Source organism: Pteropus vampyrus, unplaced genomic scaffold (assembly GCF_000151845.1).
Source record: "Pteropus vampyrus isolate Shadow unplaced genomic scaffold, Pvam_2.0 Scaffold320, whole genome shotgun sequence".
Taxonomy (NCBI): domain Eukaryota; kingdom Metazoa; phylum Chordata; class Mammalia; order Chiroptera; family Pteropodidae; genus Pteropus; species Pteropus vampyrus.
This window is the reverse complement of record NW_011889101.1, coordinates 94,845-103,953: the sequence shown is the minus strand read 5'-3', so window position 1 is coordinate 103,953 and position 9,109 is coordinate 94,845. Positions and strand designations below refer to the sequence as shown.

General features: G+C 60.8%; 1 protein-coding gene across 6 annotated transcripts in view; it reads left to right on the top strand.

The window, feature by feature from the left end:
• Window positions 1-188, top strand: part of TEDC1 (tubulin epsilon and delta complex 1) — a 9,404-nt gene extending 9,216 nt beyond the window's left edge. For all 6 annotated transcript variants that reach the window (XM_011377711.2, XM_011377716.2, XM_023521868.1 and 3 more), the window contains one exon: window positions 92-188. The gene's annotated coding sequence lies outside the window, so the exon portion shown is untranslated. The remainder of the gene's footprint in view (window positions 1-91) is intronic.
• Window positions 189-9,109: the final 8,921 nt, after the last annotated feature.

The following is a 9,109-nucleotide window of genomic DNA, read 5'->3' as shown; positions in this document are numbered from 1 at the left end:
GGGTACTGCACCTCCTGTGGCCCCCAGCTGCCCCTACTTTGGACAGAGCTCAGCCGCGTGGCCAACAGCAGGGGCTGTCCCCTCTGAAGAGGTCACGACATGTCCAGTGTGGTGGCCATAGGCTCTCAGGGTCTAGCGAAGACTCAGAAATAAATCATGGAGGCCTCCGTGCAGGGGCCAGGCGGCCACGTTTTTCCGTGTCTATCTGGGGACGGCAGTGGGAAGGGGACCCTGGACAGTGGTGGCGGAGGCTGGGCAGGGCCAGGGGTGCCAGGGGTGGAGGGACAGGCATGACCGGTCCCGGGGCGGGACTGCCCTGTATGCCCCCGCACCCCGTCCAGGCTCACCCCGCACCACCTGGGCCGTGCCTGCACCTGGTGCCTGCACACCAGGGCACAGTGGAAGTCGGGGGGTAGGGGCTCTGCTCCTTTCCTGGGAGTGGTGCCCCAGGGCTGAGGGGAGGCCACTGTGAACAGAGGGGCTTTGTCCCCGAGGCCACTCGGTGGGTGGGGCTGCCTTGACAAAGAGCCATCTGTGTGTGGAGCGCCCAGCTGCTGGAGCAGCTCCCAGCCCACCCCGGGCGGCACGGGCAGCCTCGGCCCCTCTTCCCAGGGCAGTAGAACCTCGACTTGCTGCTGGGCAGGCCACGGGGCCCCTGGGCTGCCTTCTGCTGCCGGCCGGCTCAGGCCCCGGCCACTGCCAGCCCTGGGCCTCCTGGGCCCCCGCGAGGTCCTGCTCATCGGCTTCTCCTGCCTGCCCTGGGCTGTGCTGGGTCAGTGGCACCTTGGCCAGTCTGGGGTCTGGTGGACACAGGCTTCAGGAGCACCGGCCAGGCCAGGCAGTGGCCAGCGGGTCCTCCCTTGCAGAAGCCCGTCCCTGACCCTGTCCTCATGGGGCCGGTGCCCACGCTTCCCACTGGGCTCCCCGCCCCCAGGCCCCTCAGCACCACCTCCTCAGCTCCCCTTAGGGCTGTCACTTCCTGCTGGCTCTGCCTGTGGCCAGGGCACAGGGGACCTGACCCTCCACCTGCACTCTGAAGTCACTTCTGGACTCCCTGTCACTGACCCCACTCTGTGCCCTCAGCCGCCTCCTTCTGGAAATGCCCTGCCCTGTGCGGACTGCCTTCCAGAACCCGATTCTGGAGATCCCAATACAAGCCCAGTGTCACCGAGCTGCCAGCTCTCGGGTCGCTCAGTCCGTCCACGCCCATCCCCCCACGCGGCGGCATCTGTGTGAAGTGTCCGGGTGGACGGCCAGGCGGGGCGGGGGCGGGCTGTGGTGGCGGCAGGTGGGTGGTGGCGCTGGGCATGCCCCTGGCGGATGGCGGCAGACCGTTCTGAGGCCCGAAGTCCGGCGGTGTCGCCAGGCTGAGGCCAGGCGTCGGCAGTCCTCAGTGTCCACACAGGCTGCCGTCCCCTCCACGTCCCCTGTGAGCTCATTGCCCCTGCCAGCCCCAGGCAACCTCGGTCCCCTTCTGCCTGTGACAGGACAGTTCACAGGCCCGCTGCCAGGGCCGACACCACAGAGCAGACCAGGTTGCGGACAGCGGCAGCCTGGGCCAGCACGGGGCCACGGGGCTTGTCTGGACGAACCAGCGTCCAGTGAGGACAGACAGCCCTGCAGGAGGTGATGGCACCGCCCGGCCAGGAGTGGCTCCCCAAGGCCCTGAGAGGCCAGACAGTGCCCACACTGGGCCTGCTACGTGGTGGCCGGCAGGACAGGACGCATGGACAGCAGGGCCAGGGCCGATGTGTGGCGTCCGTAGCCGATAAAGAGTTGGTGTGGAGAAGATGGAACCGTCGATCCCTGTGAAAAAAGTGGGGAAATGAGCAAAACCCAAGGATGGGCGCCGCCCGGGAGGGGAGTGAGGAGGGCGGCTGAGCCGAGACGCTGGCCTCCGACCGGGCGGCGAGCGGCCGGAGGTGTGCGCCGTGGCCGGCCGAGCCGGCGGCAGCAGAGCGGGGAGCTGATGCCCGTCCCTGGAGAGCGCTGCGGTGGGGACAGAGCCGGAGGCCTGGGGGCTGGGCGGGGAGCCTGGGGCTTCTGAGGAAACACAGGTCTCAGGTGACAGACCACGCGAGCCGCGACTTGGCGGGGAGGTGGCATCTGTGCAGTGACCTCGAGACAGCGAGGGTGCCGAGGGCGCAGGGCTCGGGCAGGGCTGCGTTGGCGCCGACCTACACGCCGGCTCTCTGGGCGTGTCCGGGACAGGAAGAGCCCATGGACTGAGGTGGCCCCCGGGAGCCTGCTGTCCCGCAGCGCCCACTGGCTGGCTCCTCCCCCGCTTTGGCTCAGGTTGACCTTGGTCTGACCTTGGCTTGGCGGGAATGTCTGGCTAGCTGAGTCAGGACCATGGCCCTCCCGGGGTCCCCTGCAGCCTGCACCTCCACTGGACACCTGAGGGGGCCCTGGTGTTCAGATTTGGGGAATGGTGGGGAGCAGCACTTCTCAGCAGCATTTAGGAGAGAAATTGGTTGTTGGGGCACAGCTGGTGGCCTTGGTCTGCAGCTGCCTCCACCCGCATCCTCACCTGTGGCTGTGGCCCTGGCCTCCGGCCCTGCAAGCGCACATCAGCCCCCAAGCGCCTGTCCCCAACAGGGTCCTGGCCGCTGACTGCAGCCGGCCTCCTCCATCCCTTCCTGGCCCTGCTCGGCTGTTCCCTGACTCAGCAGTCAGCCAGGACTCCCCAGGTGCCTAATGGGGGCCAGTCCCAAGGCTGGGAGCAGGGCAGAGGGCCACGCCCCCTCTGCGGGGACAGCAGACACCGTACACAAATGCGCACTTAACAGGCGGGCGGCTGCGGAACAGGCGGGCGGCTGCGGAGCAGCCGGGCAGAGGTCGAGGTGATGGACAGGGTGGTGGTCAGAAGGAGCCTGTTGGAGCGGGGAGGGATATCTGAGCAGAGGCCTGAAGGGGGACGAGGACAATGAGTGTCCGGTCGGGGAGGGTTGTGCGGGCAGAGGAAACGGGGTGCTTGTGGGGGCTGCAGTGACTCAGAGAGGAGGGTGCGGTGGGCAGGGACCTGGGGGCTTCTCCTGAGCTGAGTGGGGGCGTCTCTCACCCCCAAAGGCTCTGGGCCTCTGGGTGCAGAGCCGGGCTCGGCGAGACGCCCCTGGGGTGCTGTGGGGGCCGGGGAAGCAGGCGAGGAGTGGGCGGGGAGGGGGAGCGGGTGGGGGCGGGTGGCAGTGGGCGGGGGCGCCTGGATGGCCGCCGAGCTTGTGAGCTCTGGCTCCTGGTTTGTTTATGTTCTCATTTACAGCCCCCAGGTCATTCCCCCACTTTCAAGGATAATTTTAAAAATTGTGGTAATAAACACATAACGTTAAATTTTCTATGCTAGCCGTTTCTGAGTGTATGGTTCAGCAGCGTTAAGTGTATTCACATTGCTGTGACGTAGACCTCCAGGACTTTTTATCTTCCCCAAACGAACCTCTGCCCCATGGCTCACCGAGGCCCCACCACCCCCGCCCCTGCCCTGGCCCCACCACCTGCTTCCTGGCTCTGTGGGCCTGACTCCTGCGGGCCCTCGTATGTGTCACACAGTGTGTGTCCCTCTGTGACCGCTTATTTTACTTGGCATGATGTCCTCGAGGTTCATCGGTGTCATAGCAGGTGTCAGATGCGTGTCCTTTGGAAGGCTGAGTGATGGTCCGCTGCGTGGGTGGACACGTGGCCGCTTCGGGCTCTTGGCTGCGGTGAGCGTGGGGGCGCAGGTGCTCCTCTTCCTGGTTTAGTTTTATCGCTCTCCGGACAGTCAGGAGCCAGACGTGGACGTGACGGACATACTGCAGGGCCCCCAGAGACCCTGGCGTCGCTCTCTGGGCTGATGGGCTCAGGGGCCCTGCTCGCTCTCAGCGCCTGGGCTCCTGGTGGCTCAGTGACCCTCACAGCGCCCCTCCTGACAGCACTGTCTGGCGGGCCCGGCAACAAGTGTTTAGATCCTAACGACTTAGGAGCGGTTCAGAAAAAAGTACGAAACAAACCAACAGTCACACGCAAATTAAGAAAAAACTTAATTCTTAATCAGCTACAATTACTTGTTAATAGGACGTTTGACACTATTAGACCCCGCACGCCTTTCTAACCTTTACTAGTGGGCAAACTCAACCGACTTATTCACGAAGCGCCTGGCATGTTGTGTATTCCTGTGTTTCCCTCAGAAATGAAGAATACCGTCTAGTGCCTGGGAATTCACTAGGACACCCTGGGGTGCCCGGGGAACCGCGGCCCTGACGACTGTGGTAGGTGTTTCCCCACCGAGTATCAGGCTCCGAAGGTCCGGCCTTGCTGCCGTGAGCACAGCTGATGACCGTTGCTACCCGGTGGGCGGCGTCCCAGATCCACCGGGTACCCCTCACCGCCCGCGGATGGCACCCGGCTGCCCCAGCTGTCCTAGTGGCCCCGCTCTCTCGGGCTTTGGGATGTCCGCGCGCCCGCCAGCTCCCTCTGCGTTTCCCTCGGAGCACAGGCGAGCAGGCGAGGAGGCGCTGAGCTGCCTCCTGTTCAGCGGACGCGTCCGGCCCCTGCAGCGAGCACCTGCTCCGGTTTAGCAGGGCTCTGCGGCTTCGGGTCTGCAGACCGCCGCCCCCACCGCCCCCGCTGTCGCCTCCTCGAGCGCTAGGTCACCGATCTGGGACTGCCGTCTCCTCAACACGGCTTTGCAGAGACTCTGAACATCTGAGATACGGATCTCGCGGGTTTTACTCACGATAAACATCTCTGCTCTGTCATCTCGTGGTTTCCTTTGCTGAACAGAAAACTTACACTTTGTTTTAATCGAGTTCATAGTTGTTTTGCCCCTCGGTTCACATCATGGATGTTTTTTCTTCAAGATGTGCTTCCCTGTGCAAGATCGCACGCTCCCCCCTTTCCTTCCGCCGCTCCTTCCTTAGGCCGAGGGCTCCGTGCCGAGCCCAGCTCTGGAGGTGGCGAGGCGCAGGCAGGGCCCCTCCATCCAGGGAGCGGGTGCCAGCACCGCCTGTGGGCAGACACGCCCTTTCCTCCTTGGTCCTGCTGCCACCTCCTCCACACCGTCTCGCCCGTGCCGCCGCCGCCTGCCTCGGTCTCCAAGCGAACGTTTTCAACTCGTTACTAGGTTAAAAACTTCCCTTCTGTTCTCAGTCCACTGAGGGTTCTTTTTTTTAATAAGTCACGAACAGCTGCCGAATTCTATTAAATGCCTTTTCCTCGCCTATCGATGTAATCACGTTTTCCCTTTAATCCGTTCATGTGAAGAATTACATTTATTGATTTTTTTACAAGTCTTCATTAAAAAATAATTTCAAACGGAGCCCGCAGAAGTAGTCCCCACAGCGCCCAGCTTCCCGTCGACAGCATGCGTGTGACACGCACGTGTGACAGGCACGCAGCACGCCGCTGTCCGTGAAGATCTGTGTGCGTGTGGACTCCTGCGACACGAGAATAGCGGCAGACACAATGCCTGTCGCCCTAACGCCGCAGGGGCCCCGGGAGCCCAGGCCCCTCGGGACCCGCCGTCCTGAGGCTCCCGTGGCAGCGCGCGGCACCGGCGGTCACCTCTCCGCGGTCTCCCTTCCTCCTCACCGTTCTCCAGTCTTTTCTTGGCCTTCATGACCGCCTCGGAGGGCGTCCCTCAGCCGCCTTTCCTCATGATCGAGGCGTCCTGGGCAGGAGGACGGCTGGCCTGCCGGGCGGCCGGGCACACTGCTGGCCACGGGTGCCCCTTAATCCCCACACCTGGTCGAGCGGCCCTCGCCGGCTTCCTCGCTGCAGCGAGGAAAAAATGCGCCGTGCCCATCGAACACAGATAATTGAGGAGCACTCTGCCGGGGACCCCCCCTGTGTCCGCGTCCCCTCCCAAATCGGACGTGCACCTGCCGGCGGTGGTCTGGAGGGCGGCCGGGCCCGCCATTTCCCAGGTACGTGACGGTGTGCTACCGCGCTGCCGCCCCCACTCGCCTGGACTCACGAGCACTGAAGGGCTGCCACCCGCCTCTGCCACCCGCCTCTGCCACCCGCCTCTGCCACTGCGGTGCCCAGGTGGCCCCCACGTGGCCGGCGAAGCCCCTCGCAGGCTCCCGGCCCTTCGACGTCCGCACGCACTAGGTAGTCCTCGTCTTTGGAGCCACAAGTACCTGAGGCGTGTCCTGGACTTTTTTGCCTCGGTCATTTTTTGGCCCCACACCAGTCATTTCTCCAAGGGGTCCTGGAGAGTATTACTCAGTGTGCTCCGTGCTGCCGGGGCGTCACCACCGACACCGCCGCCCGCCTCGTTATCCGCCCCCGGGTCCGCGCAGGGTTTGTTCCCGCTCACCCCGTCCCCTTTGTAACTGCTCCGTGACAGCGAGGAGCCCGCGCCCTCTACCCCCGACCTTCCGTCCCTTTGTGTTTGTTCCGCCCCCGCCTCCCCTCAAACGTGCGAGCTCCTCTTTGACGCACAGGTCGAATGAGAAGTGTGTTTCTTAACTCGCAAACACGTTTTCTTCCTCCTCATCTTTCTTCGTGACGAGCTGAATTGTGTTTGGAGAGAATCTGCATGATTTTATCTCGACATTTCTGAGACTTGCTTTTTGGGCCAGTTTCCGGTCAGTTCTTGTACATTTCCAGTGGCCTGCACAGGTGTGTCTGCAGTTCCTTGGTGCCAGCCGGGGCGTCCTGTCCTGTGGGTCACAGCCGGACGTAGACCCTCCTGTGACGCGGGCCTGCCTGCTCTCCTTCTAGTCCCCACCTTGTTACACCAAGAATTTCGTGTGTTACACACCCGGGTGCACGAGAGGGCGGGGCTGTGACAGCTTCCTGGAGAAGGGACTTTATCGAACAAACTTGCCGTCTTCGTCGACCTGAGGCTCACGCGGGCGTGCGCTTAGCTGGCGTTTGTGCCTCTTCTGCGCTGTGTTCTCATCCTCTCTGTGTACGGTGTTAGCTGTCTTGTAGACATGGAACACATCTGTCTCCTGACCGACTCTTCCCACACACGTGGTTGACCGGACTCACTACTGCGTTTGGGCCTAAACCCGCCGCCTTACTCTGAGCCCCGTGCACCCACAACCCCCAACAGGCACCGACTCACGGCCACTGTAACAGGCGTGTGGCGGTGTCTCATCAGTGGGAAGTCGCCTCTGCCTAACGGCGACCAGCTCCGCGCGAGGCGTGAGCTGACTCACCACCGTCTGTGCGTCCGTTTCGGTGACCCGTTGGTTCAAAGAGTCATGATTTTTAAGAGCTTTTAAAAAGTCTGCTCTGTGTGTGAGCGATGTGCCGAGACACTGCCTTGCCGTCTGTGACTGGTTCTCTCGCCAAGCGGGCGTTCCCATGCGATGGGCGCAGTGTGTCGGTTCATCTTTTCTGGACTGTGCCTTTAGGGTCCGGTCTAAAAAATTTTTGCCCGGTCGCGGGTCATGAAGATCGTTCACGTGTTCTTCTAGAAGTTTTATAGTTTCATCTTTAGCGACTTGTTTCGTATTAAACGTTGTAAGTGAGGTAAGGTTTAGGTTGAAGGTTTCTTTTTGGCATATAGATGTCGAACTCGTAAAAATACTGTCCTTTCTCTGTCGAAATCACCTTTATACCTCAGCTCAAATAAATGGGCCACACTCAGCACCACGAGCAGAAAGGGAATTCCTCAGCCTGACAAAGGACTCTGCCAGAACCCTGCAGACATCACACTCAGCGGGAGAGGCCGAGCCCTCCCCGCCACACCCCACCTCACCCTCCCAGGATCAGGACTGCAGCAAACACGTCCTCTCTCACTGCTCACAGTCAACAGTGTCCGGAGGGGGATCGGGCAACAAAAAGAAGTAAAAGGCTTCCGGATTGGAAAGGAAGAGGGAAAACTGTCTGTCTGCAGCCGACATGATCCTGCATATAGAAAATTCAGAGGAATCCATCGAAAAAATATTGGGACTAATAAATGAGTCCGGCGAGGTTGCAGGATACAAGACCAAGACACGGAGTCCATTGTGTTTTCAGGCACCGGTGATGAGCAATCCAAAAAGGAAGTTAGGAAAACGACTCCATTTATAACAGCATCGCAAAGAAGAAAATACTTAGGAGTAAATTCAACGAAAGTAGCGCAAAATGAGGGCTCCGAAAACCACAAAATGTCGCAAAGATCTGAGACCTGAGCAGATGCAGAGATGTCTCGCTTCATCACCAAACGGGGCCACAGATCCAGTGCGATCCCTATCAAAAACCCTGGGGGCCTTTTTCTGAAATCGACGGGCTGCTCCTAAGATTCATGTAGATACACAGGGCATCTAGAACCGCTAAAACGATCTCAAAAAAGAACACAGCTGGACGGCTCGCACTTCCCAATTGCAAACCTCACTAAAAGGCGACAGAAGTCGAGACTGGCACCGGCAGACGAGCAGACGTGCAGACCAGTGAGACAGGCTGGCGACCTAGACATGACCCTTGCATTCACGGCTCACTGGTCTTTGGCGAGGGCGCCCAGGCCAGTCGATGGGGGAAGGAACAATCTTTTTGACAAGGGGTGTGGGACGACTGGACGGCCACATGCAAGAGGGTGAAACCGAATGGTTTACAGCGACGTCCGTCCCTTCTCTCAGAGTCCTGGAGGCCTGAAGCCGTAGCCCCAGGTGTGGGCAGCTGGGTCCCTGCTGGGGGGTCTCCGTGAGAATATGCCGCGAGCCCCTCTCCCAGGTCCTGGAGGTGGCCCGCAGTCCTTGGCACTCCTTGGGTGACAGCTGTGTCACTCCATCCTCTGCCTCTGCCTCTGCCATCACACGGTCTTCCCGTGACGTGTGTGTCTGTATCTTCAAATCTGTCTCCTTATAAGGGCGTGAGTTGCTGTACTTAGATGTTATCAATCCAACTCGATGAAATCTGCAAAGAACGCTTGGGCAACACGCGTTCACTGAGATGCGGATTTTTAAAAACCCGTTTCAACGTGCCAAAGGGTTGAGGCATGAGACCTGCAAGGGGGTTCCTCCCGGGCGGCCACTCCCGCTGCGTTTTAAAGGGGCCCCGTTTATATTATTGTTTACACCCTCATCTCAAGACCCTTAATTCAATCACACATGCGAAGTCCCATTTGCCGTGTAAAGTAATCCGTTCGCAGGTTTTGGGGATTAGGACGTGGACATCTCTGGGGGCCGCTGTCCTGACCACG